This window comes from Pelobates fuscus, chromosome 13, assembly GCF_036172605.1.
Source record: "Pelobates fuscus isolate aPelFus1 chromosome 13, aPelFus1.pri, whole genome shotgun sequence".
Taxonomy (NCBI): domain Eukaryota; kingdom Metazoa; phylum Chordata; class Amphibia; order Anura; family Pelobatidae; genus Pelobates; species Pelobates fuscus.
The window spans coordinates 49,698,071-49,718,749 of record NC_086329.1 but is presented as its reverse complement, the minus strand read 5'-3'; the positions used below and the strand labels follow the sequence as shown (position 1 = coordinate 49,718,749).

The 20,679-nt window shown below is 40.5% G+C and overlaps 1 non-coding gene and 2 pseudogenes across 1 annotated transcript; all 3 read left to right on the top strand.

The window, feature by feature from the left end:
* The first annotated feature begins 102 nt into the window (after positions 1 to 102).
* Positions 103 to 302, top strand: LOC134584197 (U2 spliceosomal RNA). Its single transcript, XR_010086489.1, has one exon. It is a non-coding gene; the product is annotated as a U2 spliceosomal RNA (small nuclear RNA).
* A 6,299-nt stretch (positions 303 to 6,601) lies between these two features.
* Positions 6,602 to 6,804, top strand: LOC134584176 (U2 spliceosomal RNA; annotated as a pseudogene).
* Positions 6,805 to 14,124: 7,320 nt separating this feature from the next.
* LOC134584171 (U2 spliceosomal RNA) lies at positions 14,125 to 14,327 on the top strand (annotated as a pseudogene).
* Positions 14,328 to 20,679: the final 6,352 nt, after the last annotated feature.

Sequence of the window (20,679 nt, the reverse complement as noted above, 5' to 3'; positions counted from 1 at the left end):
GGTTTTGCTGGGGTTTTGCTGTGATGTAAATATTTATAAAATTTTATTGAAAAGAATCATGAGGATGTTACCTGAGAGATTCCTTGAACTTTATCTGGAGGAAATGCTCTATGACTGAATGGTTCGAAAAAAAAAAAAAAAAAAAAAAATCTGTTCTTATCAGTTTAATATCTGATACGTCCCCTATCTGGGGACCATATATTAAATGGATTTTTGGAACCGGGAGATGGAAGAAGAGCTTGCTCTGTCCACTCCACGCATTGACCTGGTATTGCAGTACCTCCAGGACCGGTGCACCTCTCTTATGCTGGTTAAAAAATAGATTGATTGATTGATTGAACAAAAAATGCAAAAAGCCACTGGACTCTCACTTGGCGAGAACGAAGGCAAACTTGTTCTCCTTCTTCCTTCCTTCCCTGCTTTTTTCTCTGTTCTGTCTAAGTGCGAGCTCTGCCTCCCCCTGTCTGCGACATGGCATGCCTGAATGAAGCCTGGACGGAACGGACCAAAAACATGACATTCCTTGAATTATGGACACTTGTAGCAATGTTTGTTAACTGTTATTGTTTCGTTTGGATTGATCGCTAGTCTGATTGTTATTCTCTATCATGTGCTGTGCACGATTCAATTCTGTTCACCTGATCCCATGTATTTATTTAATCATTGTTATCATGTAAATCTGTGTAATCACTTCATGGAATAAAAGTGCCCAGTACATATCCATTGTGAAGAAGTCAGAGTATGTATTGCTTGCTTGCTTGCTGGCTGGCTGGCTGGCTGGCAGCGTGCATTATCAGTGTTGGAAAAGTGGGCGGGATTAATTATGCAAATTTGCTGCAGCCTGCAGCATGCTGGTCTTTGCAATGACAGCACAAACGTTTTGGAGGGAAATCTGAGCAACATCTAGGTTATCAATCAATTAAAAGTTTAATTAATTGCATTATTGAGTGATTGCGAGCAATCAGCAGGTGGTGCTTAATTGCTTGCTCTATCTACCTACCTACTTGCAGCTGAAGAGGACCAGACCAGGTGATCCAGCAACCTCGTTAGGCACCTTATCAGCGGTAGCAGCTGAGCAGGAGAGAGAGACAGAGGTGCAAGGTATGTCTGGAGGGGAGGGGGAGGAATGGACAAGATTAAGAAGGGGAGCTGGGTTTCAAGGGTTTAGAGGTTGTTTGCTGCTCTGGTGACTTTGTCTCTGTTGCTATTTGTAGCCAGCTTACACCTAGATGAGGAAAAGGCGGCAGCACTGTGCCCAAGGCTCACCGCAAGCTGAACAAGCGCCAGCGAACGGCAGGTGAGTAGCTGGGCGCCCATTCTGGTTATCGCTTCTCGGCCTTTTGGCTAAGATCAAGTGTAAAAGCTGGTCTGGTCAGAAGGTTCCTGTTGGTTGGTGACGCAAGCCCCTCGGCCTTCCGGCTGTGTCTTCCTTGGAGGACACAGTCCGGCTGCTGCTATTGGGGGGCGACCTGAACCACCACGGGAAACGGGAAGTGATCTACAATGGAGCGAGGTGGCCCCTCTTACCCGAAGACTTTGAGGATCTTGGTGGCGGAGGAGAGACGGAAGGATGTTGGCTTGTTTTCTGTCCAGAGAGAAATCTTGGAAGGTCTGCTGAAGGTACCTCGGGAATGGCTATTTTGTGTGCAGGATTTTCAGACCCGAGGTATGTTTGATGTTACTCTTATGGAACAGGAGCAAGTTACTACCATTATGGAGCGGAAGAGGCAGAAGGAAGGTGATAATCTTTTGAATGGTATTACCTTTGTGCCTTATGTGCCTGTGACTAGGATTCCACTCTGTATTCACATGTACAACCCGTTTGTAAGTGATGAAGAGCTTTTTGTGTTCCTAAGCAGGTACTGTTCATCCGTGTCAAAGCCGGTTAAGTTGCTAAACGCATATGGAGTCTATAACGGTAAGCGGAAGTTTTTTGTTGTCCTGAAGGCTGATTCTACGGAGGTGAGTGGAGTGAAACATCCCCCGCAAAATTTCTCTCTTGGGGGAAATAGGGGGTATTTGTTTTACCCTGGACAGCCCTTATATTGCAGGAACTGTTTCCAGTTCGGGCATCTTAGTGAAAGTTGCAGTAAGGGCGTATGTTGTAGGAATTGTTTTGGGGAGGGTCATACGGCATTTGAATGTGCTGAGAGGCGCAAATGTGACTTATGTGGTTCAGACCGCCATTTAGCAAGATGGTGTTCGAGTGTCCGTTTAGATCCTCCCGTGGCAGAGCCTGCAGAAGGTAAAGATGTGCAACGTAAGCCTGAGGTGAAAATTGCTGAAAAGGTAAGAGTGCCTTTTATTCCCTCGTTTGGCACGCAATTACGTCCGGTGGAAGAGCATGAGGAAAGACATGCAAAAATTATGAAGGAAGCTGCTTTGAAAGCAGCCAAGCAGGAAAGTGCAAAAGTTGAAGTTGTGGCTGAGGTGATGGAGTGTGAAGAGGTGCCGGTGGTGGGTTTGAAAGAGTCGGATGCCTCCACTTCTGGGGTCACCGGTGGGTATGAAAAAGTACCAGTAGCAAAAAGAAAAAAGACAGAGGTGTCTGGTGAATGCCAGAGGCCTTTGGCAGTTTCTTCTCCTGAGGTGGGGGAACGTTCTGAGTCAGAGACTTCGGGGCCTTATTCTCCTATCTTTGATACGGCGGCTGTTTCAAGGCTTTTTGACATTTCGGGCTTTTCTCAGGAGCAGGAAAGCAGTTATTGTTCCGATGAAGGGACGTGAGATGATGAGGTTTTGTACCTCTGAGTAATCTTTTTCGTATTGCTTCTCTAAATGTGAGAAGCATAAAATCTGCTGTAAGAAGAGCTTTTGTTTTTGATTTTTTGGCGACATTAGTCTTTAATTTAGTTGTTTTACAAGAATGTAATTTGGGTGATAAACCTTTAAGCACAAAGTGGGATTTGGGACCGTCAGTTTATTCTTGTGGTGTAGGTAAAAATATTGGGGTAGTGATTTTATTTAGAGGGTGGGAGTATGATATTTTGAGGGTGGTTGAAATTGTTTCTGGGAGGGTGTTAATGGTTTATTTTAGGTATAGGGGCACTGTGTGTAGGATTATTAATATGTATGCACCTGTAGATAAAAATGACAGAATGAATGTGTTTGAATGTTTGAAATTTATGCTGCCTGGGAGGGAATTGACCTTTTTGTGTGGGAATTTCAATTGTATTATTAGAAGGGGGGATAGGATGGGTGTGGGTGATGGTTATAAATTAGATAAAACGGGGAGATTTTTGATTGATATGATTAGGGATTTTAGGTTTGTTGATGCGATAGATGTATTGGGGGACTGTGATAAGTTTACTTTTTTTAGTGATAAGGGCACTGTGAGGTCTCGGATTGATTATTGTTTTATTTCACAGGGTGCGCAGGCCAAGTCTCTACGTACACTAAAAGTTCCTTTTTCGGATCATGTGCTCTTGGAATGTGAGGTGAGAATGGGAGTACAAATGGAATATGGTAAGGGATTTTGGAAATTAAATGTAAGTATTTTGAAAGATGAGGATGTGAAGGATGAATATGTGAAACTGTATAGTTATTGGAAGGAATGTAAAAATAAATTTGATAGTGTTTTGGATTGGTGGGAATGGATGAAAATTAAGACTCGTATGTTTTTTATGAAAAAAGGGTGGGAAAAAGCGAGACAGGAAAGAGTATGTTGGGATGTATGGAGAAAAAGGATTGATTATTTATGTAAGCTGAGAGAGTTGGGTTGGGAAGTCGAAAAGGAGCTAGAGGATGCTAGAGATAATAGACGTAGATGGTTGGAAGAAAGAGGTAGAAAGATAGTGTTTGCTGCAAAGTTGAATGTATTGGAGTATGATGAGAAGTGTTCGAGGTTCTTTTTTAAAAAGGTGTATGATGGTAGAAAAGGTGTTGAAGGAATAATGAAAGAGGATGGGTGTGTGGTGAATGATAAGAATGCTTTGTTGAAAGAAGTAAAACTTTTTTATGAAGAATTGTATAAGGAGAAGGTTAGAGATGTGGGTCTGGAAAAAGATGTATTGTGTGGTATTGAGAATGGTGTGAATGATGAGGATGTAAGTTGGTTAGAAAGAGGTATGAATAAAATTGAATTGTTTGAAACTATTTTCCAATTTAAATTGAATAAGACGCCTGGGTGTGATGGTTTGCCGATTGAGTTTTACAGGATGTGTTGGGAAGTGTTGGCGGATGATTTTGTGGAAGTGTGTAATGTGGTTTTAAATGGAGGTGGTATGACTGAATCGATGAGAAAGGGGGTGATTGTATTGATTTTTAAGAAAGGGGATAGGTGTGATTTAAAGAATTGGAGACCGATTACTTTGTTGAATGTTGATTATAAAATTATTGCTAAAGTGATTGCGAATAGGATTAAAAGAGTGATTGAAGGGTTGGTGGGTGAGGAGCAAGTGTGTGCTGTGCCTGGGAGACAAATTTCGGAGTGTTTGATAGGATTGAGAGATGTTATTTGGTATTGTAAGGAGAGGAAACAAGAGGTAGCGATTGCAACGATAGATTTTGAAAAAGCATATGACAGGGTGGCACATGAGTTTATGTTTAAGATTTTGGAAAGGATGGGTATACCAATGAAATTGATGAAATGGATAAAATGTATGTATGAAGATATTGAAAGTGTAGTACTAGTTAACGGATGGCTGACTGAGAGTTTTAAAGTGTGCTGGGGAGTGAGACAGGGATGTCCCTTGTCCCCGATTCTGTTTATTTGTGTGATTGAACCTTTGTTGAGAAGTATTAGGAATGATAAAGTTGTGAAAGGGATTGAAATTCCGGGCAGTGGTGCAAGGTGTATGAAAGTGATTGGCTATATGGATGACGTTACGGTGATTTGTAAGACACAAGCAAGTTTGAGGAGAGTGAAATTGTTAGTAGAGATTTTCTGTATGGCAAGTGGATTCAGAGTGAACTGGGGTAAATGTGCTTGTAAGGCTTTTGGGAGTTGGAGAGAACTGGAATTGTGTGGGTGGCCGATGGTGGAAAATGATATTGATGTTTTAGGTGTGAAGTTTGGGGATGATTTAAAAGGGAAAGAAAGCTGGAAGAAAGTGGTTTGTCGAGTGAATCAGAAGATTGGGTTATGGAATGATAGAGTGTTGTCTTTTGGGGGTAAGGTGCTAATAATTAAGGCAGTGTTGTTGCCAATTATTTTGTATTTGAGCTTTGTGTTTTTACCATCTGACAAAAATTTGAGAAAATTGTGTAGGATTGTTTTTTTATTTTTTTGGGGTAGCAGAATGGAGAGATTGGGGAGAGAGAAAGTGGTAAAGAAAAGAGTAAATGGAGGTATGGATGTACCAAATGTAGAAAGATTTTTGTTGATCCACTATGTGAGGATGTGTATTAAAATCAGTATGAAGGGAAGCTTGGTAGCATGTATGTTGAAGTATGCGGCGGGGATGAGTTTGAGAAGGTTTGGGTTATTTGTTTTGGAGAGGACGAAGCCAGTTTGTTTGGATGGGCCGTGGTTTTATAAAAAAATTGTTGTTTGTATTCAAAAGTATGAATTGCAGAAATTTTCGATTGATGAATGGTGTGAGAAGAAGAAAGTGTTTAAAATATTGAATGATAGGGAGGAGGTGATAGTTATTGATGGGTTGAATGAAAATTTGAGTAGAGAAGTTTGGAAAAGAATGGATGAAATTGAGATGTTAAATAGACAGAGAGATATTGCATGGATGGTTATACATAATTGTTTGGCGACGAGAGAATTTCAGTATGGGAGAAGGCTTGTACGATCAGAAATGTGTCCGAGGCAAGGCTGTGGGGCGAGAGAGAATATCGTGCATGTGTTTTGGAATTGTGATTTTGTGAGAGATGTAATGAAAAGGTGTTTGAAGTTAGTGGTAGGTTTGACTGGGATTCCTGTATTTTCGTATGAAGTGTTGGTATTTGGATTGTGTAAGTTGGAAAAAGTAAGAGAAAAGGTATTGTGGATTTTGATGGCCTGTATAAAGGAAGTTGTGTGGGATGTTAGAAATTTAATGGTGTTTAAGAATGAATGTTTGTCTGTGGATGCATGTGTGAGAATGATTAGAGGGAAGGTGTTTTTGTACTATTTAAGGGACGTAAGAAAAAATGGGGAGTTAGATGCGGAAGGGGTGTGGAAGACAAAGAAGTGGAAAAGATGGTGTACGTAGAGACGAGGTAGGTGGAGGTAATTCTTGTGTAATTTCTGGTATTGGTTTTTTTTTGATAAAAATAAAAAATGTTAATATTGAAGTTTAATGATGGCGTAGAAGTTTAATGAAAACTGTTAAGTAATTAATGTGTGTTCTTTTCTTCTTTTTTCTAACAGTAATCAAACTTTTTATGGTGGGTTGAGGTAATGTGTGGGTGGTGGGTGTTTTTTGGTTTATAATTGCTAAAATGTGGGGTGGCCTTTTCCTTGTTGTAAATAACAATGGGGGTAAGTATGAATGGAAGAAAGTATGTGGTAGGTATTATTATTTGCTGTGGATTGGATTGGGTGGTTTGCTGTGGTTTGGGATGGTGGTGGGGTTTGACGTGTATTATTATGTGATGTATTATTAAATTTTATTGATAAAGAATCATGAGGATGTTACTTGTGAGATTCCTTGAATATTATCTGGAGGAAATACTCTGTGACTGAGTGGTTCAAAAATAAAAAAAAAATAAAAAAAAAAATCTGTTCTTATCAGTTTAATATCTGATACGTCCCCTATCTGGGGACCATATATTAAATGGATTTTTGGAACAGGGAGATGGAAGAAGAGCTTGCTCTGTCCACTCCACGCATTGACCTGGTATTGCAGTACCTCCAGGACCGGTGCACCTCTCTTATGCTGGTTAAAAAATAGATTGATTGATTGATTGAACAAAAAATGCAAAAATCCACTGGACTCTCACTTGGCGAGAACGAAGGCAAACTTGTTCTCCTTCTTCCTTCCTTCCTTCCCTGCTTTTTTCTCTGTTCTGTCTAAGTGCGAGCTCTGCCTCCCCCTGTCTGCGGCATGGCATGCCTGAATGAAGCCTGGACGGAACGGACCAAAAACATGACATTCCTTGAATTATGGACACTTGTAGCAATGTTTGTTAACTGTTATTGTTTCGTTTGGATTGATCGCTAGTCTGATTGTTATTCTCTATCATGTGCTGTGCACGATTCAATTCTGTTCACCTGATCCCATGTATTTAATCATTGTTATCATGTAAGTCTGTGTAATCACTTCATGGAATAAAAGTGCCCAGTACATATCCATTGTGAAGAAGTCAGAGTATGTATTGCTTGCTTGCTTGCTTGCTTGCTGGCTGGCTGGCTGGCTGGCTGGCAGCGTGCATTATCAGTGTTGGAAAAGTGGGCGGGATTAATTATGCAAATTTGCTGCAGCCTGCAGCATGCTGGTCTTTGCAATGACAGCACAAACGTTTTGGAGGGAAATCTGAGCAACATCTAGGTTATCAATCAATTAAAAGTTTAATTAATTGCATTATTGAGTGATTGCGAGCAATCAGCAGGTGGTGCTTAATTGCTTGCTCTATCTACCTACCTACTTGCAGCTGAAGAGGACCAGACCAGGTGATCCAGCAACCTCGTTAGGCACCTTATCAGCGGTAGCAGCTGAGCAGGAGAGAGAGACAGAGGTGCAAGGTATGTCTGGAGGGGAGGGGGAGGAATGGACAAGATTAAGAAGGGGAGCTGGGTTTCAAGGGTTTAGAGGTTGTTTGCTGCTCTGGTGACTTTGTCTCTGTTGCTATTTGTAGCCAGCTTACACCTAGATGAGGAAAAGGCGGCAGCACTGTGCCCAAGGCTCACCGCAAGCTGAACAAGCGCCAGCGAACGGCAGGTGAGTAGCTGGGCGCCCATTCTGGTTATCGCTTCTCGGCCTTTTGGCTAAGATCAAGTGTAACAGCTGGTCTGGTCAGAAGGTTCCGGTGCCTGGTGACGCTAGTCCCTCGGCCTTCCGGCTGTGTCTTCCTTGGAGGACACAGTCCGGCTGCTGCTATTGGGGGGCGACCTGAGCCTGGTGCTGGAAACGAGAAGGGATCCCGAGGATGGAGCGTGGTGCGCCGTCCTACCAGCGAACCATTCGTGTGGTTGTAGCCGAGGAGAAGCGGAGAGCTGTGAGTCTCTACACTGTGCAGAAGGAGATCATGGAGGAGTTACTGAAGGTACCGAGGGAATGGCTCTTTTGTGTCCAGGATTTTCCAGGGAGAGGCGTTTATGATATTACGCTGAAAGAGCAGGAACAGGTGACGACGATAATGGAGAGAAGGCATCAGAAGGAGGGGGAAACTCTACTGGAAGGTGTATCCTTCCTTCCATACGTCCCAGTGTCCAGAATTCCCTTGGTGGTGCACATGTTTAATCCGTTTGTTCCGGATGAAGAGATTGCAGCTTTTCTACACCGTTATTGCTCCACTGTATCAAAGCCCGTGAAGTTGGTAAACAGGTTTGGCACTTATAACGGTAAGCGCAAATTTTTTGTCATTTTAAAAGCTGACTCTGATGAGGTAAGTGGGTTGAAACACCCCCCGCAAAACTTCTCTATAGGGGGCAACAGAGGGTATCTGTTCTACCCTGGACAACCCAGGTATTGTAGGAACTGTTTTCAATTTGGGCACACGAGTGAAGAGTGTGAGAAGGGCATGTGTTGCCGTAATTGCTTTGGCGAAGGTCACACGGCGGCTGAGTGTGCGGAGCGTCGTAAGTGTGACCTTTGTGGTTCAGATAGGCATATGGCGCGCACATGTCCAAACGTACAATTGGTGCCTCCTTGTGAGAATCCAATTGAGAAGGAAGTTGGTGTGAGTCCGGTAACCAAGACTAGGTTGCCATTTATTCCTTCTTATGGAACCCAATTGAGATCAGTTGAAGAACACCAAGAGAGACATGCTAGGATTATGGCTGAGGAGGAGGAAAAAAAGAATGCAAGAGAGAATGTCGAGGCTAAGGTGGTGGGCGAGGTAATGGATTGTGCTGAGAGTGTGGAAGTGGAGAAAGTTGTACAAAGAAATAGATAAAAAAGAGTTGTGGGATACAATTAAAGATTTTAAATTAAATAAAACACCAGGAAGTGATGGTTTGCCGATAGAGTTTTATAGGATGTGTTGGGAGATGATTGAGAATGATTTTTTAGAAGTGTGTAAATGTGTTCTGCGTAAGGGTGAGATGACTGTATCAATGAAAAAAGGTGTGATTGTTTTAATTTTTAAAAAGGGAAATAAATTGGAACTAAAAAATTGGAGACCAATTACCCTGTTAAATTCGGATTATAAAATTTTAGCTAAATTGATTGCAAATAGAATGAGGTGGGTGATTGAAGATATGGTTGGAGAGGAGCAAATTTGTGCAGTACCTGGGAGACAGATTGCTGAGAGTTTGATAGGTGTAAGAGATGTTTTATATGATTGTATTGAGAGAAAGCAAGAAGTAGCGGTGGCTACGATTGACTTTGAGAAGGCGTACGATAGGGTAGCACATGAATTTATGTTTAAAATCTTGGAGAGAATGGGTGTACCGTGTAAATTATTAAATTGGATTAAATGCTTGTATGTGGATATTGAAAGTGTGGTACAGGTGAATGGATGGACAGCCCTTATATTGCAGGAACTGTTTCCAGTTCGGGCATCTTAGTGAAAGTTGCAGTAAGGGCGTATGTTGTAGGAATTGTTTTGGGGAGGGTCATACGGCATTTGAATGTGCTGAGAGGCGCAAATGTGACTTATGTGGTTCAGACCGCCATTTAGCAAGATGGTGTTCGAGTGTCCGTTTAGATCCTCCCGTGGCAGAGCCTGCAGAAGGTAAAGATGTGCAACGTAAGCCTGAGGTGAAAATTGCTGAAAAGGTAAGAGTGCCTTTTATTCCCTCGTTTGGCACGCAATTACGTCCGGTGGAAGAGCATGAGGAAAGACATGCAAAAATTATGAAGGAAGCTGCTTTGAAAGCAGCCAAGCAGGAAAGTGCAAAAGTTGAAGTTGTGGCTGAGGTGATGGAGTGTGAAGAGGTGCCGGTGGTGGGTTTGAAAGAGTCGGATGCCTCCACTTCTGGGGTCACCGGTGGGTATGAAAAAGTACCAGTAGCAAAAAGAAAAAAGACAGAGGTGTCTGGTGAATGCCAGAGGCCTTTGGCAGTTTCTTCTCCTGAGGTGGGGGAACGTTCTGAGTCAGAGACTTCGGGGCCTTATTCTCCTATCTTTGATACGGCGGCTGTTTCAAGGCTTTTTGACATTTCGGGCTTTTCTCAGGAGCAGGAAAGCAGTTATTGTTCCGATGAAGGGACGTGAGATGATGAGGTTTTGTACCTCTGAGTAATCTTTTTCGTATTGCTTCTCTAAATGTGAGAAGCATAAAATCTGCTGTAAGAAGAGCTTTTGTTTTTGATTTTTTGGCGACATTAGTCTTTAATTTAGTTGTTTTACAAGAATGTAATTTGGGTGATAAACCTTTAAGCACAAAGTGGGATTTGGGACCGTCAGTTTATTCTTGTGGTGTAGGTAAAAATATTGGGGTAGTGATTTTATTTAGAGGGTGGGAGTATGATATTTTGAGGGTGGTTGAAATTGTTTCTGGGAGGGTGTTAATGGTTTATTTTAGGTATAGGGGCACTGTGTGTAGGATTATTAATATGTATGCACCTGTAGATAAAAATGACAGAATGAATGTGTTTGAATGTTTGAAATTTATGCTGCCTGGGAGGGAATTGACCTTTTTGTGTGGGAATTTCAATTGTATTATTAGAAGGGGGGATAGGATGGGTGTGGGTGATGGTTATAAATTAGATAAAACGGGGAGATTTTTGATTGATATGATTAGGGATTTTAGGTTTGTTGATGCGATAGATGTATTGGGGGACTGTGATAAGTTTACTTTTTTTAGTGATAAGGGCACTGTGAGGTCTCGGATTGATTATTGTTTTATTTCACAGGGTGCGCAGGCCAAGTCTCTACGTACACTAAAAGTTCCTTTTTCGGATCATGTGCTCTTGGAATGTGAGGTGAGAATGGGAGTACAAATGGAATATGGTAAGGGATTTTGGAAATTAAATGTAAGTATTTTGAAAGATGAGGATGTGAAGGATGAATATGTGAAACTGTATAGTTATTGGAAGGAATGTAAAAATAAATTTGATAGTGTTTTGGATTGGTGGGAATGGATGAAAATTAAGACTCGTATGTTTTTTATGAAAAAAGGGTGGGAAAAAGCGAGACAGGAAAGAGTATGTTGGGATGTATGGAGAAAAAGGATTGATTATTTATGTAAGCTGAGAGAGTTGGGTTGGGAAGTCGAAAAGGAGCTAGAGGATGCTAGAGATAATAGACGTAGATGGTTGGAAGAAAGAGGTAGAAAGATAGTGTTTGCTGCAAAGTTGAATGTATTGGAGTATGATGAGAAGTGTTCGAGGTTCTTTTTTAAAAAGGTGTATGATGGTAGAAAAGGTGTTGAAGGAATAATGAAAGAGGATGGGTGTGTGGTGAATGATAAGAATGCTTTGTTGAAAGAAGTAAAACTTTTTTATGAAGAATTGTATAAGGAGAAGGTTAGAGATGTGGGTCTGGAAAAAGATGTATTGTGTGGTATTGAGAATGGTGTGAATGATGAGGATGTAAGTTGGTTAGAAAGAGGTATGAATAAAATTGAATTGTTTGAAACTATTTTCCAATTTAAATTGAATAAGACGCCTGGGTGTGATGGTTTGCCGATTGAGTTTTACAGGATGTGTTGGGAAGTGTTGGCGGATGATTTTGTGGAAGTGTGTAATGTGGTTTTAAATGGAGGTGGTATGACTGAATCGATGAGAAAGGGGGTGATTGTATTGATTTTTAAGAAAGGGGATAGGTGTGATTTAAAGAATTGGAGACCGATTACTTTGTTGAATGTTGATTATAAAATTATTGCTAAAGTGATTGCGAATAGGATTAAAAGAGTGATTGAAGGGTTGGTGGGTGAGGAGCAAGTGTGTGCTGTGCCTGGGAGACAAATTTCGGAGTGTTTGATAGGATTGAGAGATGTTATTTGGTATTGTAAGGAGAGGAAACAAGAGGTAGCGATTGCAACGATAGATTTTGAAAAAGCATATGACAGGGTGGCACATGAGTTTATGTTTAAGATTTTGGAAAGGATGGGTATACCAATGAAATTGATGAAATGGATAAAATGTATGTATGAAGATATTGAAAGTGTAGTACTAGTTAACGGATGGCTGACTGAGAGTTTTAAAGTGTGCTGGGGAGTGAGACAGGGATGTCCCTTGTCCCCGATTCTGTTTATTTGTGTGATTGAACCTTTGTTGAGAAGTATTAGGAATGATAAAGTTGTGAAAGGGATTGAAATTCCGGGCAGTGGTGCAAGGTGTATGAAAGTGATTGGCTATATGGATGACGTTACGGTGATTTGTAAGACACAAGCAAGTTTGAGGAGAGTGAAATTGTTAGTAGAGATTTTCTGTATGGCAAGTGGATTCAGAGTGAACTGGGGTAAATGTGCTTGTAAGGCTTTTGGGAGTTGGAGAGAACTGGAATTGTGTGGGTGGCCGATGGTGGAAAATGATATTGATGTTTTAGGTGTGAAGTTTGGGGATGATTTAAAAGGGAAAGAAAGCTGGAAGAAAGTGGTTTGTCGAGTGAATCAGAAGATTGGGTTATGGAATGATAGAGTGTTGTCTTTTGGGGGTAAGGTGCTAATAATTAAGGCAGTGTTGTTGCCAATTATTTTGTATTTGAGCTTTGTGTTTTTACCATCTGACAAAAATTTGAGAAAATTGTGTAGGATTGTTTTTTTATTTTTTTGGGGTAGCAGAATGGAGAGATTGGGGAGAGAGAAAGTGGTAAAGAAAAGAGTAAATGGAGGTATGGATGTACCAAATGTAGAAAGATTTTTGTTGATCCACTATGTGAGGATGTGTATTAAAATCAGTATGAAGGGAAGCTTGGTAGCATGTATGTTGAAGTATGCGGCGGGGATGAGTTTGAGAAGGTTTGGGTTATTTGTTTTGGAGAGGACGAAGCCAGTTTGTTTGGATGGGCCGTGGTTTTATAAAAAAATTGTTGTTTGTATTCAAAAGTATGAATTGCAGAAATTTTCGATTGATGAATGGTGTGAGAAGAAGAAAGTGTTTAAAATATTGAATGATAGGGAGGAGGTGATAGTTATTGATGGGTTGAATGAAAATTTGAGTAGAGAAGTTTGGAAAAGAATGGATGAAATTGAGATGTTAAATAGACAGAGAGATATTGCATGGATGGTTATACATAATTGTTTGGCGACGAGAGAATTTCAGTATGGGAGAAGGCTTGTACGATCAGAAATGTGTCCGAGGCAAGGCTGTGGGGCGAGAGAGAATATCGTGCATGTGTTTTGGAATTGTGATTTTGTGAGAGATGTAATGAAAAGGTGTTTGAAGTTAGTGGTAGGTTTGACTGGGATTCCTGTATTTTCGTATGAAGTGTTGGTATTTGGATTGTGTAAGTTGGAAAAAGTAAGAGAAAAGGTATTGTGGATTTTGATGGCCTGTATAAAGGAAGTTGTGTGGGATGTTAGAAATTTAATGGTGTTTAAGAATGAATGTTTGTCTGTGGATGCATGTGTGAGAATGATTAGAGGGAAGGTGTTTTTGTACTATTTAAGGGACGTAAGAAAAAATGGGGAGTTAGATGCGGAAGGGGTGTGGAAGACAAAGAAGTGGAAAAGATGGTGTACGTAGAGACGAGGTAGGTGGAGGTAATTCTTGTGTAATTTCTGGTATTGGTTTTTTTTTGATAAAAATAAAAAATGTTAATATTGAAGTTTAATGATGGCGTAGAAGTTTAATGAAAACTGTTAAGTAATTAATGTGTGTTCTTTTCTTCTTTTTTCTAACAGTAATCAAACTTTTTATGGTGGGTTGAGGTAATGTGTGGGTGGTGGGTGTTTTTTGGTTTATAATTGCTAAAATGTGGGGTGGCCTTTTCCTTGTTGTAAATAACAATGGGGGTAAGTATGAATGGAAGAAAGTATGTGGTAGGTATTATTATTTGCTGTGGATTGGATTGGGTGGTTTGCTGTGGTTTGGGATGGTGGTGGGGTTTGACGTGTATTATTATGTGATGTATTATTAAATTTTATTGATAAAGAATCATGAGGATGTTACTTGTGAGATTCCTTGAATATTATCTGGAGGAAATACTCTGTGACTGAGTGGTTCAAAAATAAAAAAAAAATTAAAAAAAAAATCTGTTCTTATCAGTTTAATATCTGATACGTCCCCTATCTGGGGACCATATATTAAATGGATTTTTGGAACAGGGAGATGGAAGAAGAGCTTGCTCTGTCCACTCCACGCATTGACCTGGTATTGCAGTACCTCCAGGACCGGTGCACCTCTCTTATGCTGGTTAAAAAAATAGATTGATTGATTGATTGAACAAAAAATGCAAAAAGCCACTGGACTCTCACTTGGCGAGAACGAAGGCAAACTTGTTCTCCTTCTTCCTTCCTTCCTTCCCTTTTTTTTTCTCTGTTCTGTCTAAGTGCGAGCTCTGCCTCCCCCTGTCTGCGGCATGGCATGCCTGAATGAAGCCTGGACGGAACGGACCAAAAACATGACATTCCTTGAATTATGGACACTTGTAGCAATGTTTGTTAACTGTTATTGTTTCGTTTGGATTGATCGCTAGTCTGATTGTTATTCTCTATCATGTGCTGTGCACGATTCAATTCTGTTCACCTGATCCCATGTATTTAATCATTGTTATCATGTAAGTCTGTGTAATCACTTCATGGAATAAAAGTGCCCAGTACATATCCATTGTGAAGAAGTCAGAGTATGTATTGCTTGCTTGCTTGCTTGCTGGCTGGCTGGCTGGCTGGCTGGCTGGCTGGCTGGCTGGCAGCGTGCATTATCAGTGTTGGAAAAGTGGGCGGGATTAATTATGCAAATTTGCTGCAGCCTGCAGCATGCTGGTCTTTGCAATGACAGCACAAACGTTTTGGAGGGAAATCTGAGCAACATCTAGGTTATCAATCAATTAAAAGTTTAATTAATTGCATTATTGAGTGATTGCGAGCAATCAGCAGGTGGTGCTTAATTGCTTGCTCTATCTACCTACCTACTTGCAGCTGAAGAGGACCAGACCAGGTGATCCAGCAACCTCGTTAGGCACCTTATCAGCGGTAGCAGCTGAGCAGGAGAGAGAGACAGAGGTGCAAGGTATGTCTGGAGGGGAGGGGGAGGAATGGACAAGATTAAGAAGGGGAGCTGGGTTTCAAGGGTTTAGAGGTTGTTTGCTGCTCTGGTGACTTTGTCTCTGTTGCTATTTGTAGCCAGCTTACACCTAGATGAGGAAAAGGCGGCAGCACTGTGCCCAAGGCTCACCGCAAGCTGAACAAGCGCCAGCGAACGGCAGGTGAGTAGCTGGGCGCCCATTCTGGTTATCGCTTCTCGGCCTTTTGGCTAAGATCAAGTGTAACAGCTGGTCTGGTCAGAAGGTTCCGGTGCCTGGTGACGCTAGTCCCTCGGCCTTCCGGCTGTGTCTTCCTTGGAGGACACAGTCCGGCTGCTGCTATTGGGGGGCGACCTGAGCCTGGTGCTGGAAACGAGAAGGGATCCCGAGGATGGAGCGTGGTGCGCCGTCCTACCAGCGAACCATTCGTGTGGTTGTAGCCGAGGAGAAGCGGAGAGCTGTGAGTCTCTACACTGTGCAGAAGGAGATCATGGAGGAGTTACTGAAGGTACCGAGGGAATGGCTCTTTTGTGTCCAGGATTTTCCAGGGAGAGGCGTTTATGATATTACGCTGAAAGAGCAGGAACAGGTGACGACGATAATGGAGAGAAGGCATCAGAAGGAGGGGGAAACTCTACTGGAAGGTGTATCCTTCCTTCCATACGTCCCAGTGTCCAGAATTCCCTTGGTGGTGCACATGTTTAATCCGTTTGTTCCGGATGAAGAGATTGCAGCTTTTCTACACCGTTATTGCTCCACTGTATCAAAGCCCGTGAAGTTGGTAAACAGGTTTGGCACTTATAACGGTAAGCGCAAATTTTTTGTCATTTTAAAAGCTGACTCTGATGAGGTAAGTGGGTTGAAACACCCCCCGCAAAACTTCTCTATAGGGGGCAACAGAGGGTATCTGTTCTACCCTGGACAACCCAGGTATTGTAGGAACTGTTTTCAATTTGGGCACACGAGTGAAGAGTGTGAGAAGGGCATGTGTTGCCGTAATTGCTTTGGCGAAGGTCACACGGCGGCTGAGTGTGCGGAGCGTCGTAAGTGTGACCTTTGTGGTTCAGATAGGCATATGGCGCGCACATGTCCAAACGTACAATTGGTGCCTCCTTGTGAGAATCCAATTGAGAAGGAAGTTGGTGTGAGTCCGGTAACCAAGACTAGGTTGCCATTTATTCCTTCTTATGGAACCCAATTGAGATCAGTTGAAGAACACCAAGAGAGACATGCTAGGATTATGGCTGAGGAGGAGGAAAAAAAGAATGCAAGAGAGAATGTCGAGGCTAAGGTGGTGGGCGAGGTAATGGATTGTGCTGAGAGTGTGGAAGTGGAGAAAGTTGTAGCAGGACCTTCCACTATGGAGGAGTCAGAGGAAGAGTATGATGGAAAAAATATTCCTGCTACAAAGAGGATGAAAAGACGAAGCCAGGAACTGTCTCGTGAGTTCCCTAAGGGGTTTTTGGGGTCCTCACCTGAGGTTGGAGTTAGGTCAGACTCGGAGATGTCAAGTCCGGCTTCTCCACTTTTTGACACTCAGGCAGTCTTTCGGTTGATCGATATCTCTGGGTTCTCTCAAGACCCTGGGAGGGGAGATAAGTATGATGACGAGACGTGATTGGTGATGAGGTTTTATCCTCTGAGATGGTGTCTGTTTTCTCTCTAAACGTTAGAAGCATTAAGACTGCCAATAGAAGAGCAATGGTATTTGACTTTTTAAAGAATTTGACCTTTACTCTCATTTGTTTGCAGGAATGCTGTCTTGACTTTAATCCACAAGTGGCTAGATGGGATCTGGGTCCAACAATTTTTTCAAGTGGTATTGGTAAAAATTTGGGGGTGGCGGTTTTGTTTAGAGGGTGGGATTTTGAAATAGTTAAGGTGTTAGAGGTTGTAACAGGGAGACTTTTGATTTTTTACTTTTTATTTAGGGGCACTTTATTTAGAGTATTTAATGTTTATGCACCGGTGAATAGGGCAGAGAGAATGGAGATGTTTGAATGTTTGAAATTGTATTTACCTGGGAGGGAATTCACTTTTTTACTTGGGGATTTTAATTGTATTATAAGAAAGGAAGATAGGGTGGGGAGTGGGGATACTTATAAATTAGATAGTACAGGACGGAGTTTAAAAAATATTGTACGAGATTTTGGGTATAAAGATATGGTGGAGGTCACAAAGGGTAGTGAGGTTTTTTCGTTTTTTAGTGACAAAGGCACGGTGAAATCAAGAATTGACTTTTGTTTTATTTCACAAGGGATCACAGCGGTGCAACTTGCTATGCACAAGGTACCATTTTCGGACCATGTAATTTTGGAATGTAAGGTGAGAGTGGATATGAAAATGAAGTTTGGAAAAGGTGTTTGGAAATTGAATGTTAAAATGCTGATGGATGATGAGATGAGAGAAAGATATTTTTCAATGTATAAAAAATGGAGTGAGTGTAAGGATAATTTTTCTTGTATAACCGAATGGTGGGAATGGGTAAAAGGGAATACGAAAAGTTTCTTTATAAAGTGTGGGTATGAAAGAGCTAAGAGGGAAAGAGAAAATTTTGATGAATGGAGGAAAAGAGTGGATTATTTATGTAAATTGCGTGAGTTGGGGTATGATGTAAAGGCTGAGTTAGAGGAAGCAAGGGATAATAAGAAAAAGTTGTTGGATGAAAGGGGGAGAAAGATAGTATTTGCAGCAAAATTGAATGCTTTGGAACAGGATGAGAAGTGTACAAGGTTTTTCTTTAAAAAAGTGTTTGAATGTAAAAAAAGTATGGATGGTGTTTTAAATGAAGAAGGAATGGTGGTAAATGATAAGGATTTAATGTTACAGGAGGTGAAATTGTTTTACGAAAATTTGTATGCATGTAAAGATAGAGATGTAAGTTTGGAAAAAGAATTGTTAGGGAAAATTGATAGGGGTATTAAAGAGGAAGACAAAGGAAATTTAGACAAAGAAATAGATAAAAAAGAGTTGTGGGATACAATTAAAGATTTTAAATTAAATAAAACACCAGGAAGTGATGGTTTGCCGATAGAGTTTTATAGGATGTGTTGGGAGATGATTGAGAATGATTTTTTAGAAGTGTGTAAATGTGTTCTGCGTAAGGGTGAGATGACTGTATCAATGAAAAAAGGTGTGATTGTTTTAATTTTTAAAAAGGGAAATAAATTGGAACTAAAAAATTGGAGACCAATTACCCTGTTAAATTCGGATTATAAAATTTTAGCTAAATTGATTGCAAATAGAATGAGGTGGGTGATTGAAGATATGGTTGGAGAGGAGCAAATTTGTGCAGTACCTGGGAGACAGATTGCTGAGAGTTTGATAGGTGTAAGAGATGTTTTATATGATTGTATTGAGAGAAAGCAAGAAGTAGCGGTGGCTACGATTGACTTTGAGAAGGCGTACGATAGGGTAGCACATGAATTTATGTTTAAAATCTTGGAGAGAATGGGTGTACCGTGTAAATTATTAAATTGGATTAAATGCTTGTATGTGGATATTGAAAGTGTGGTACAGGTGAATGGATGGATGACTGAGGCCTTTTATTTACATTGCGGGGTGAGACAGGGATGTCCTTTGTCCCCCATTCTTTTTATTTGTACGATTGAACCGCTGCTTCTAAGCATAAGTAAAGATAAGATGGTGAAAGGTGTGGAAATCCCAGGTAGTGGTGCGAGGAGATTGAAAGTGATTGGGTATATGGACGATGTGACAGTGGTGTGTAGAACTCAAGCAGGGTTGAGAAGAATTAAATTATTGGTCGATATTTTTTGTATGGGGAGCGGGTTTAAAGTAAATTGGAATAAATGTGTATGCAAGGCATTTGGAAGATGGAAGGAATTGGAAATGTGTGGATGGCCTGTGAAGGAGGATGCAATTATGATTTTGGGAGTAATGTTTGATGAGGATATGAAAGGGAAAGAAAGTTGGAACAGAGTAGTGAGTAAGGTGAACCAAAAGATAGGGTTTTGGAATGAAAGAATTTTATCATTTGAAGGGAAAGTTTTGATTGTGAAAGCGGTTTTAATCCCAATTATGTTATATTTAAATTTTGTTTTTCCAGTTGATTATAGGAGTTTGAGAAAATTAGTAAGAATTGTTTTCTTAATTTTCTGGGGAAGTAGGATGGAAAGATTGGGTAGAGAGAAAGTAGTAAAAAAGAGAGAGAATGGTGGAATGGGGGTACCTGATCTTGAACAGTTTTTATTAATACAATATGTAAGAATGTGTGTGAAATTGAGTCAGACAGATAGTAAGATTGCATGTATGGTGAAATATCAAGCAAGTATGATTTTAAGGAAGTTTGAGTGGTATGATATAGATAGAACTAAACCGGTGTGTTTTTATACTCCATGGTTTTATAAGAAGATTGAGGTGTGTGTTAGTAAATATGAACTAGAGGCTGTATCAAAGGATGATTGGTTGGAAAAAAAGAAAGTTTTTAAAATTTTGAAAGATAGAGAAGTTATGATTGAAATAGATGGACTGACAAGTGTGAAAAGTAAAGAAGTATGGAAGAGAATGGATGTAATAGAATGTGTGAATAGACAAAGGGATGTGGCGTGGATGGCAATTCATAATGTATTGCCTACGAGAGAATTTCAGCATGGGAGAAGTTTGGCTCGGTCAGATGTGTGTCCAAGAATCGGATGTGGTGGGAGAGAGAATGTTGTACATATGATGTGGAATTGTGAGTTTGTGAGAGAAGTAATGAGAAAGTTATTGAAGTTAGTTGTAGGTTTGTCTGGTATACAAGTTTTTTCTTTTGAGGTGTTGTTGTTTGGGATATGTAGGATTGAAAAGGAAAAAGAGAGAGTGTTATGGTTGTTAGTCGGGTGTATAAAGGAAGTGATATGGGATGTGAGAAATTTGTTAATTTATAAAAAAGAACTTATATCATTGGATGGGTGCGTGAGAATGATTAGAGGACGACTGTATTTGTATTATTTAATGGATGTGAGGAAAAAGGGTGAAATTGATGCGGAAGGGATATGGAAGACCAAAAAATGGAAGAAATGGTGTGCATAGTAAGTTGGGTGGAGGGTAGGTAAGGGGGTTATGATATTTAAGAAATGTTGTTGTAAGTAATTTGGTTTGTAATGGAAAAATATATTTATGTTTATAACAATGGGGATGTGTTAAAAGTATGCTGTTTGATTTTTGAAAAATTGTAAAATTCTAAATTAATGTTTATATTTTGTAGGGGTATATGAAAGACATATGGTGGGTATTGAAACTATTGGGTGGTGGGTTGTGTGATTTTATTATATTTGTGTAAATATTATGAAGTGGAAAAAAAAAAAAAAAAAAAAAAATTCTATATATATTTCTTGGGGTAAGTATGCATGGATGGATGAATGAGATAAGAGATATAGTTTGCAGTGATTTTTTGGTGGGGGATTTGCTGTGGTTTGTGGGAAGGTGATGGGGATTGACTTTTGAAAATTTGATGTGTTCACGAGTGTTTTATAATAAAAGAATCATGAGGATGTTACTTGAAGAGATTCCTTGA